The following is a 12,283-nucleotide window of genomic DNA, read 5'->3' as shown; positions in this document are numbered from 1 at the left end:
AAATGCAAGTGTATTGGCCCAGGGGTGGCAAGGCACAAAGAGGTAGAGCATACACCGGCTACCCAGGACAGCCCAAACCCAGGAGGCGACACCGGACAAGGTGTCCCGAGGGTGAGAAACCAACACTGATCGCACAGAGGACCCCCAAGAAGCTGTGACAGAGAAATCATGTAGGCCTGTGTAGGTGGGCTGGGGATGAATTATTGTGGCCTGGGGTGCAGTGCAAGAGCCCCGGTGACAGTGAAGACATCGGAGGAGCCCTACGTGGCTGGTGAGTGGCAGTGGGCAGAGGGAACACTCCCCTGGGCAATTGAGGACCAGGCCGCGGGATGCTGGCAGCTCACTGTGTGGGTAGAAGCCAAGTGGTCTTGCTGCTGAGCTGTAGAGTGCCCCCTGTTGCTCCTGGTGGTCCCCATAGGCAGTGGTGGATACTGGGGGATGCAAACTGTAATCTCCGCACAGAGGTCTTAAAACGGTGCCTTAAGGCCTAAAAGCCACCAACCCCTCCTCCTATTTGGAAAGTTCAATTAGAAGAGCACAGCACATCAAACGCACTGCTGATCAGCAATATGCAGGCCATTGAGGGCCTTGTGTGATAGGAAGTCTGAGGATTTCACTTAGAGGCGCATAAGAGGCCAACAGCGGCTAAACAGGTTGTACAGCCCAGCTCCATCCTCAAGTGATACCCTGGCTCATCGACTTGCGAGAAGTAAAAAGTGCCCATAAGGAAAGTGCTGGGCACACAGAATACGTAAAGACGTTGACATCTCTCATGCAGGGGGAGCTTGTACGCAGCTGGGCAGTCAGATTTGGTATGCAGGAACTGTGGAAGGACCTGGTATCATGCTGAGACTACCTGAAGGGATGCCAACAGCCCTTAGCACCTGGATCTGATTGCGGCAGAGCACATCCGGCACACCATGTGAGACCTATAGGATACTGTCCGACTGGATGCATCAGCAATCCTGTGAAACAGGCGAACACAACCCTAATGTGAAACCCCCAGTCCCTGCTAGACCACTGGATTAAGGTCAGTCGAGACAAATGCTGACCACCTTACACTGAGGGACAACTGGTAAAACCAATGACCCCAATGGATAAAACAGACAAATCCCAATCCAAACTCACATTTGAGTCTAGAAAAAGCATGAGGAATTCACCAGAGAGAGGGTTTGAAGTGGACATGGAAAACTCCAACCAGGAATCCGAGACCCTTGAGAGCACCCTCCTGGCAATGCAGCAGGTCTGCAGTGAATAGACGGTAAAATAGACTGTCTAAATTTCTGAATGGATTACCTCACCACCAAGCTTGAGCAAAACGCGAACAGACTGACAGAAGCAGAACAATGATGCTCTAACACTGAAGACACTACAAACTATAAACAGTAAATGCCTCAATATAGAAAAAGTGCTTGCAATAATCATGACAAAAAATGAAGACTTGGAGGCTTAATCCAGACACAACAACTTACGTATAACAGGGATCCCAGAGTTGGCGAACACAGGAAAAATGGAGGTGTTCATTGAACGTCTGCTAACTGACAATTTCAGCACTGACATCATGCCCCAAATCCTGGTGGTGGAGAGAGCCCAGAGCTCCCAGGTGCCACGTCCATCCGTGGGGGCCCCACCATGGCCGATTATAGTCAAGCTCCTAAACTACAGGAACAGCAACACAGTGCTTTGCCTGGCACGAGAAAAAAGAGACATTAACCTCCAAGGGAAGACAGTGTGATTTTTCCTGGACTTCATGGGGACTGTGTAGGCTGCACAGAAATAATAATAACAGTCATGAAAGAGCCACAAAAGGCGTAGATAACTTATGCTAAGCTGTACCCAGCAAGGTTATGAATTGAACACCAAGGCAAATTGAAGGTGTTTCAAACGCTCCAACTTGCGAAGGACTATGTTAAGAAAGTTTCCCCGCGCAGAAGTGGTCGCCAACTCTCAGATGACACCAACGCAGAACACTAAAAGAGAACCGAAATGCACAGGAGTCAGTGCTGCTGCCCTCCATTCTCTTTTCCCCTCATCATAGCTTATTATGCTGCAGCACGCTGGGAGAAGCACACGAGCCAACGGGCAGAGGTGACCTGTTGTCGTGAGGGGCCTCATATGTCGATAAACTTAATTGTCTTAAACAAGAGTGATATCACAATGGCTCAACACCACACTTGTTTGCTGACTTTGGAGGTAGGAAATGTTATATCCACTTACGTGTGAAACCGTGACTCATACAATTAAATTGGTTTTGGTATCGTTAGCCGGACACAATAGAGACTCTCAGCCGCCCTGTATATTGGGGGGAGGACTGGGAATCTACCAGTCCCATGCTTGTTCACCCCACAAAAGTATGCATTGTACATCAGGCGCCAATGTTTGAGCACCAGTCTCTAGTTCTGCTACAGTTATCAGCTCTTAAGTTACACTGAAGGATCTTTAGCATGTTTGGGTTGCTGAAGTGGGTGGGTGAGGGAAGTTCAACTCACTATGTTATTGCCACAGCTTAGTATCATACAACATGATTGACAAATGCACAGACACGCCACCATTCACATCAGCACACAATCACCTAAATTTTACAAATTAATAGGCCCAGTCATCCGCACCTATAGATATGGTAACCTGGAACATACAGTGTAGTGAATCCATGTTAGCTTTTATTGGGACTCAGGAGGTTAGCTTAGCCTTTTGACTTGCAGGCCTGTGCATCCGTAACATGGTGATTTTTAACCTACTTAGCATGCTTTGTTTTAGTCCATTTATTTTATTATTTCTTTTAGGATGTTTATAGTTATAAAGTGTTTTGATTTGCATTATCAGTGCCACTCTGTGAATGAGTCACTATTAGCGTCATAATCAAGTGATGTACATAGGTATTCACATCATGTCCCTTTCTCACTTACATGTGATAGGAACATAATGTACACTTGTTGGGGATTGTTTACATAATTGCTGCCACAAGTCTCCTTATCAATCGTTTGGGAACTTACGAATGTCAGGGGTCCTACAAGATCTGTATAAATCATCTCACACAGACAAGGTTATGAGAGGGATTCCTACCAGATGCCATCTAAGCCACCTATGCTACACGTCACCTTGGTGCATCAATAAGCCTTTGTGTCACCACGAAGTCTGACCTAGAGACCTCATTCTAAGGTAACAAGGGTTGGTGTGCGCTTCTCATGGACAGGGTAATGGCAGATTAGGTTTATCACAACTAGCTCTCATTAGGTTAGAGATTATGTTCTCTATGCTAGGGATTTTACATTTCATGTCTGTTGCAAGATGGTGGGGGTATTTGTATTCATGGCTCTCATCTTCACACTTATTCTTCTTTTATTGTTCATTATCCTAATCATTGCAGCTTATGCATTTTACGGTAGATTGCAGTCTTTTCAATAAATATATTGAAAACTTTCCTGCACCTCCTTCACTGCCTGTGTGTGAATGAGACTTGTTACTAACAAGAGAAAAGGGTAACTTCCACTCCACCACGACATCCCTGAGATGTCGCAATCTAGAGTCCATGTGCAAGGCTGCCAGAAGTCACCTTTTATTGTCTTGTACGGTTTTTGGTGAGTTACTGCTTATGAGCCGGGACGGTTGAGCCAACAATTGCAACTTGTTGTAGGAGTGACTCAGTCGCCTAGAAACAAAAGTGCTGTCAACCCTAAACCAGCAGCCCCGCCTAGGAGCGAGAGTCCAACTAGGACCCTGGGCTTGAATAATTCCTGCAAGACACACCAGGTGCTGGCTTGCCTGGATCTTCACAGCATACGTTTAGCTCCCCTCCAGGAGACACAGTTACCAAAAAGAATTTAAGGTGCAATGGGTGCAAGATGGGCCTGGGTACGGCTGGCATCGCCCTATTCTTCATACTCCAGAGGAGTGTTGATACTGATTAAGGGATGAGTTCAGTTCAGGGTCACTCACAAGCTCACAAACAAACAAGGCAGTTATGAAATCCTGCAGGGCACCTTGGGTGACTCTCTGGTCACCCTGGTACATGTCTATGGCCCTAATATAGACAACCTCTTATTCTACTCTAACATATGGTACATATTACGCTCCCCGCACCAGACCAAAATAGTATGGGGTGGGGATCTGAACATGACACTAGATGTGGCATGAGATAAATCAATGCAGACACCTGGTCAATTCAGACAATCAGCAAGGGTGCTTAGAGAGGGCATGGAGGAGTTCAATATGGTAGACATGTGGAGGCTGCGAAACCCAGAGGAAAGGGAGAGCACATTAATTTCGACCGTACACTTCTCGTGGTTCTGGCTAGATTACTGGCTGATGACCAGGGTGATAAGCACCTGGACGATGGGCACACAACATCTTGCGAAGACCCTGTCAGACCACAAGCTGGTGAAACTACTGATAGTGATCCCCACACACACTCCTACACAAGTCACATGGTGATTCAAGGCCACTGCATTGTTACATCCAATAAATAGAGACCATTTGGAGTGCCATCATTGAGTACTTTAGACATAAATAAGGACTAGTAATGGGGGCGGACACCCTATCGGAAGACTTTAAATTAATGATACAGGGAATCTGCATTGGAACCAATGCTATGATACTCAAAGATATCCAAACACAGCTACAAAAATTAGAGCAAACACTGCAACAACTAGAGAAAGAACATGAAAATGAGCCCCGTACTAACACCCTAGCCAATACTAGAGGACACATCACCAGCTACCAAGACATGGCTGAGAGGGAACATAGGTACATGCCTAGCAGCCATACGGGGCGGACATATGGAAAGCGGGGGAGGCCAGGGCATACTTTAGCTGCTAAATTACTACTATGCGGAGGGCCAACCCAGGTGATAAAAATAACAGACAACAATGGGGCAGATCACTTAGATAAGTTGGGCATATTAAGTGCGTTTGACGATTTATACAGGAAACTATATACCTCTTGCAGGCTTCTGAAGCAGAAGAAATAGCAGTATATCCAGGCGACATAGCCCTAGTGTGGTTATCAGTGGGGCAAAGACAATGTTTATCGCAACCCATATAGATAGATGACGTGTGCAAAGTTAGATGATCACTGCCCAATGGGAAGGCACCAGGCTCGAGCGGGCTAACAAGCCAATTCTATAAAGACTATACAGATCTGATTGCATCCCACCTCCTTGCATTGTATATGGAGGCCTATACTAAGCAGACCATTCCGCCAACACCCCACAAGGCTCTAATAATACCACTGTTAAAGCCAGACTAACAGACAGAGCAATGTGAATCGTACTAACCTCTCTCGCTATTTAACATTGATGCAAAAATCCTGGCAAAGGTCCTTGCTAGCAGCCTCCAGCCCCTGTTGCCGAATGTGGTACTACCAGATCAGTCGGGCTTTGTCCCAATGTGGTCCACCACGCACAATCTGCGCATTATATTTGCGCTTCAACATCAGTTGGATCCTGAGCCGGAGGCGGTGTTGGTTCTACTTGGTGCCTCTAAAGCCTTCGACTCCATAGAATAGAACCACGTTTACGATCTAAGACACATGGGAAAACCTGACAGTTTTGTGAAGTGGGTAAGACAGCTGTATACAGCCCCAGTGGTATCAATGTACAAACATTGACAACGCTCCATATACATCGTGGTACAAGGCTGGGATGATCCCAGTAGCCAATATTATTTACGCCAGCTCCGGAGCCGTTTGCCTGTGTGATACGACAGCAGCATTCGGATGCACTGCTCAGATTCAGACAACGCCCTATTGGAGTATCGCTATATACAGAAGACATGGTAATTCATGTAAGACACTCCACAATGCACCTGTTACATATATTTAGGGAATACGTCTGTTTTGAAAGGCTCTCTGGCCTTAGTATAAACTTGGACAAATCACTGATAATCCCACTGATGCCATGCACAAAGCCATACACCCTAGAATGCCCACTATAATGGCGCACAGACCCAGTAAAGTATTTGGAGGTGTGGATTCGCAGAGATTCTGAACAGGTTATAAGAGACAACTATGGCAAAGCAATTTGGAAACTAGAGAACCAAGAAGATAGGTGGATCAGGATGCCACTGTCCCTGACGGACAGGGTGGCTATAATGAAAATGGTAATATTGCCACGCTTCCTCTACCTATTTAGTAACATCCCTATGTTGATACCCCAGTGTTTTTTCAAAACACTATGAACACATCTGATAGAGCTGGCTAGGGCCGGCAAACAACCTAACCTCAAATCGAATGGAATGTACTAACATTCCCATATGCACCGGGTGGCTTTGGCACGCCTGATTTATATCTATATTACCTATGTACTCAACACAATTTGCGCATTACTGGTACCAGCCTCATGCCTACACGCTCCACCTAGCGGTCAAGGCAAAAGACGCACATCCTATTCCGCTCAGAAACATTCTCCCTCACATGCGCAGAAACGTACCACGCACAGAAATAAACCCAACTGTACAATTTTAAAAGGGAGAGAATTCCATAATCTCACAGCGGCTATGGAAAACGTTCTGTCTCCCTACTTCACTTGTTTGTCCTATGAGGGCGCGCTAGCCTAAGGTCGGCGGATCTTAGGTGGCGACCAGGCGTATACCACCTAATTGATGGATGAAGGGAACGAGGGCCTTGTCGATGAAGGGCCTTATGGGCCAAAACAGTGACTTGAAAATAATACGTTTCCTAATCGGCAGCCAGTGTAGTTTCTTCAGACCCTCTTTGGCCGATTAGAACTTGGCTTGCCCAAGTACCAGAAAAGCACTTTGATTCTAAATGAGTTGTAACTTATTTAAAGATGCTTGATTAATGTTGAGATACAGGGCGTTACAGTAGTCCAGCCTTGACCCAATCAGGGCCATAACTACCGTTACTCTAAGGTCCTGAGGTATGAAGGGGAGGATTTTATTAAGAATCTTAATAATCCAAATGCACGAATTGGTCACTTTATTCACTTGGGTGTCAAACGTTAAGGCAATCCTGAGGTTTTTTACCACAGAAGAGGGAACTGGTAGTGTCACACATGACTACGGCCACCAGTTTGAATTCCAAATGGAAGGGTTTGCACCAAAGATAATCACCTCAGTTTTGTCCCCAATCATCTTTAGCCAATTTTGACAACAGCTTACTTGCTTGGGAACCTTGATGCACTCTCCAACAACCCCCAATCTGTTGTGCTCAGATAATGAAATGTAATGTGCTGAATATGTGAAAAAGATACCTAGATCCAGCGTGTATAGAATGTGTAATAGAGATTGCCTGCACCTCACCCAGACCTAGATGTCCAACCCCTACCTGAAGCTCAACCTCACCAAACCAGAATTCCTGTTATGTCCCAAGAATGACAAGCAAGAAATAGTGTGAATCTGGCTCAATGCCATGAATTATGTACATTTCAAACTCCAACTTTCTCTCAATGCCAAGTCATATGGATTCACCCTGGAAAACCACCTCATTTTCAAGGAACACTGCCAAAGAACAAAGACAGCCTGCTATCACCTCTCTTTACTAAACAAAGTAAACCATTCCTTCCAGAAAAAGTGTATACAGAACTGCTGTTTAAGCCTTTGTACCCTTGCATCTGTGTGGCGGAAACACCTTGGTCCAGGGCCTCCCAGACTCCATATTGTCCTCCATAAGTACATCCTACAAACCACAGCATGTCACATCAAGAGACTTAATAAATATGATCCATGTTGATAGAACCCTTGTGTCTCCGCATGCCTGCCCAACCCAGCAGCATTGCTTACAAAGCCATCAGTACCTGTATCCCTACCTATCTGGTTGACAGGTTTACCATATCTGTTGGCTCTCAGCACATCCACAACCAGGACACTATTGGACTGGAGACAAAGAAGTGTAAAAAAAAAAAGAAAGAAAAAAAAGCCTTTTTCCATCTATGCACACAGGACATGGAACAACATCCCTTTGTCAATCAGACCGCCTTACCCTGCTACAATTCAGGAAAGAGTTGAAGGTGGACCTCTGCATTATGATGCAGTAACATTCCACAAACCATCTACCTCTCAAATCACCTGTTGACTGTATACTTGTTTTTGACCCTGTACAGGGTTCTGCTGCCTTGGAGTAAGGGTCACACTCTACAAATACCACATATATATTTGTCTAATCACTTTCTCAATTTGATTCTATTAGAAACTGAATTTTTAGTCACAAGAAATGACCTATCCAGCTAGATTTAATCTCGATGGTCACTAAACATGGGTACTCTCCCTAGAGCCCCACTCCACTGTCTTGTGTGATATTTTATGTGGATTCTGTTCTAAGCCTGAAAAATAAAAAAGCAAAGCACTGACATAATTTTGGGATAAATCTTGACTGTTACTGTACACTGAAAAACCAGATAGCTAATGTTTTAAGCATGTGTTTCCAAACAAAATAGCTGACAAAAGTCTCCCCTATCTCTCTCATGCTATCATGTATCTATAGTGAATGTTCCCATCCATTCTAGGTTGGAGTGTTGGAATGCTATCTATTTGGGAGTACCTGCTAAACCTCTTGACAAGCTACAGCTTGCACAGAATGTATTGGCAAACCTTGTTTTAGTCTCATCTGCATGTGACCACATTACCCCCATTAATATGGAACTACTCTAGCTACCGGTAAGACTGAGGAAATTGTCTGGAGAATTGGAAAGACTGCCATAAGACAGTGATTTTTTCACCCTGCCAAGTCTGTGGATCCCCCCCTCATTTAGAAGTAGGGGACCGGCCTCAATTGGCTCTGCTGAGGGTAACCCCTTATCCGGTGATCTCTCTGCCACAGCACCCCCATATCATAGTGGCTGTCAAGACAAACTGATCAGGGAAGGGTGGTTATCTCTAAATTTCCCTATCTGTATTTGCCATGCTACGCATGGCGGACATGGGCAGGGAAAATGTAGAATGTCTCTGGCAGACAGGAAGAAAACCTCCTGAATGTTGGGGCTATTTATTTTTTGTTTGGAGAACACATACTTCTGCTTTGGGAGCCACAGAACATCATGTGTGAGTCGGACATGCAAAAGATGTGTGGATGAAAAATTGAAGGTACACTGTACAATTGAGGTTGCAGACACTACAACAACAGTGACAGACAAAATGCAGCTAGTACAGAAACATTGGGAAAAAGAAAAAGAAAAGATAAAGATAGCTGTTTCACCAGTTATGAAGAGCGTGAAAGGAGATTGCACCTCACCTGTCCGTGGGACAACTGAATGAGAGTCCCTCTGTAATGTTGTTGTGTTCCATGTAGAATCCCGGTACCACTCCCACTGTTTATTGTGTATATTATTTCTGCTTACTGTTTGAGGTTTAATATTAAATTTCATCCTGTTATTACGTTTTCGTTCAAAATAAAATCACTGACTGGACAATAATTTAATAAATATAGTTAGCTGCTGGACTTCTCAGTCTCTGTTCCACACCACCTCCTTGAATAAACCGTGGACTGCTTGACTTCACTAGCCGTAGGGTCAAGTGCTGTAAGGGTGTACTTGGTGCTCAGTTTTGGATTCAACATTAAGGTAAAGACTATAGCCCCAGTGGTAAGAGACTAAAACCCATATTTATACTTTTTTAGCGCCGCATTTGCGTAGTTTTTTTACGCAAAATCGTTGCAAACTTAGGCCCGTATTTATACTTTTTTTGCGCTGCATTTGCGTCGTTTTTTGACGCAAAAACGGCGCAAACTTGCAAAATGCCATTGTATTTTGTAGGTTTGTGCCGTTTTGCGTCAAAAAGCGGCGCAAATGCGGCGCTAAAACAAAGTATAAATACGGGCCTTACAAACTACAATTGTATTTAGTAAGTTTGCGCCGATTTTGCGTAAAAAAACAACGCAAATGCGGCGCTAAAAAAGTATAAATATGGGCCTAATTTTTAGAGATTGAGCCCAGTAAGCCCTGAGTACCCTGGGACTCCCAAAAAAAGTATTTAATGAAGTAACTTTTCAAGAATAGGAAAAGCCAGAAAGGGCAGGAGCACCATTTCCACCTCTGAGGTATGCATCCCAACCCGCCAGCTACTGGGGAATGGTCCACTTCAAAGGTCAGACTGTGGACTAATCCAAGGCTTCTGTCAACCCACAAAAGAAACTAAGAAGGCTCACTGCTATCCTCCATCATGTGATTCACCTACAAAGAGGCATTCAAAAATTTACTCCTGCTCTCATTGAGTGAAGCACAACACATGTAAACATGCACTCTTTACCAATGGCCGAACAGATCGAGCTAGGGATTTGGTTGCTGGGACAGGAAAGAGCTTTTGATAGGAGAGGCCAGTAGGAATCTCTCTTGTGAAGGTTGCAGGGAAAGGGGGTCCATCCCTCCAAATATAATCCATTGTGGCAATCACTGCCAATACCCGTCAGTCTGATGCTAGGAAAGTAGCCTCTCTCAAAAGAGGGGGTACTTTGTAAAGGCTTCTTAACCTCAGAGTCACGCTCTGGGGATCTCAAACCATTACATGAAAGCCCCTCAGTGAATAGAAATGACTGACATGTTCACTGTGGCAAAATATGAAGTATCTGCAGTGGACATCAAAGACTTCTCTAGTGGTTTAACCCAGAACAGGGCCACACACTCTCCAGCGCCCTGCAGAAGACATTTCTATACCAAGAGGGGGTATTACCAACAACACGTAAAATACTGATGCGTGATTAAGAGTGAGTGAGACAGGAAAAAAGCGAGAGAGTGAGAGTGAAAGACATAGAGAGAGAGGGGGGGTGTCTGTGTGAGTCCAAGTGCTGGACATTGCCCGAGACAACCGACTATGCAGGAGTAAGCAAACAAACAAAAAAGAACGAACTATTAAACAGAATGCAGTATGTAATGTGTTTAAGCTACAGAAAAAAGCAATAAACCACTGTTTTTGTTAAAGAAACCTGTGTGACATATAACAAATTTGACCCACTAGAAACAAAAAACGTACGATGCAGTCTTTCCTTCTTTATACTTACCCTGCAGCGGGGAAAAGGGAAATGGGAAGAGTGAGAAAACAATGATGCGAGACTCGTCACATTTCCTTGAGAATCTGCTTATGGAAATCTGTAATGAAACAAGACTAGATTAGAACAAGCATTAGCAAAGCCAATAGGTCTCGTCTCTGCAAGAACTGTTCACTTTGCCAACGAGTTTTAGCCATGTCGTTAACCATCGTGGCTACTGTTCAGCATAGCTAAGTGTTAATGACATAAAGGAGAGTGGCGTGGAGTGATGCAGAGTGGAATGGCAAAGAGTGAAGTAGAGTGTTGTAGAAAGAAGTGGCAGAGAGTGTTGTGTATTGGAGTGGCATAGTATGGAGTTGTGTAGAGTGGCATACACTGGAGTGGCATAGAGTAGAGTGGACTGGTGTTGAGTGCATTGGCGTGGAGTGTTGCACAGTACAGTGACATTGAGTGCAGTGGCATTGAATTAAGTGGCATACAGTGCAACATCAAAATGCAGTGGCGTAGATTAGAGTGGTGCATAGTAGAGTGCTGTGGTGCAAAGTGGCGTGATGCAGAGTGGAGTGGTGCAGAGTGGAGTGGCACAGAGTAGGGTGGCATTGAGTAGAGTGGTGTAGAGTGCAGTGACATAGAGTGGCATAGAGTAGAGTGGCGTAGAATGGTGCAGAGTGGAGTGGCATAGAGTTGAGTGATGCAGAGGGCAGTTGCACAGAGTAGAGTCGAGTGGCAGAGACTGCAGTGGTGTAGAGTGGTGCAGAGTAGAGTAGCATAGAGTGGTGCAGAGTAGAGTATAGTGCCAAGAAGTACAGTGACATAGAGTGCATCAGCGTAGAGTGGTATAGTGCAGAGTAGAGTGGTGCAGTGTTCAATGGCAGAGAGTGCAGTGTTGCAGAATTCAGTGGTGTAGAATGGAGTAGAGTGGCATAGAGAGCACTGGCACAGAGTACAGTGATGCAGAGCAGAGTGCAGTGACACAGAGTGCATTTGTGTGGAGTGTACAAGCGTAGAATGCATTGGTTAAAAGACGAGTGGCATAGAGTGAAGTGGCATAGAGTGGAGTGGCACAGGTTGGACTGGAGTGGGGTACAGTGCAGTGGCGTAGAATAGATTGTTACAGAGTAGAAGTGCCATAGAGTGGAGCGGTGCCGGGTAGAGTGCAGTTGCATAGAGTTTAGTGGAGTAGAGTAAAGTGATGTACAGAGGAGTAGCATAGAGTGCAGTGGTGCAGAGTCGATTAGAGTGTCGAACAGTGAATTGGCATAGAGTGCAGGGGCATAGAATTGAGTGTTACAGAGTAAAGAGCATTGGTGTAGATCAGGGTTTCCAATTTTTTTCGACCCATGGCTCCCTT

The sequence above is a fragment of the Pleurodeles waltl genome, chromosome 4_2, assembly GCF_031143425.1.
Source record: "Pleurodeles waltl isolate 20211129_DDA chromosome 4_2, aPleWal1.hap1.20221129, whole genome shotgun sequence".
NCBI classification, from domain to species: Eukaryota; Metazoa; Chordata; class Amphibia; order Caudata; family Salamandridae; genus Pleurodeles; species Pleurodeles waltl.
This window is presented reverse-complemented; position numbering follows the sequence as displayed.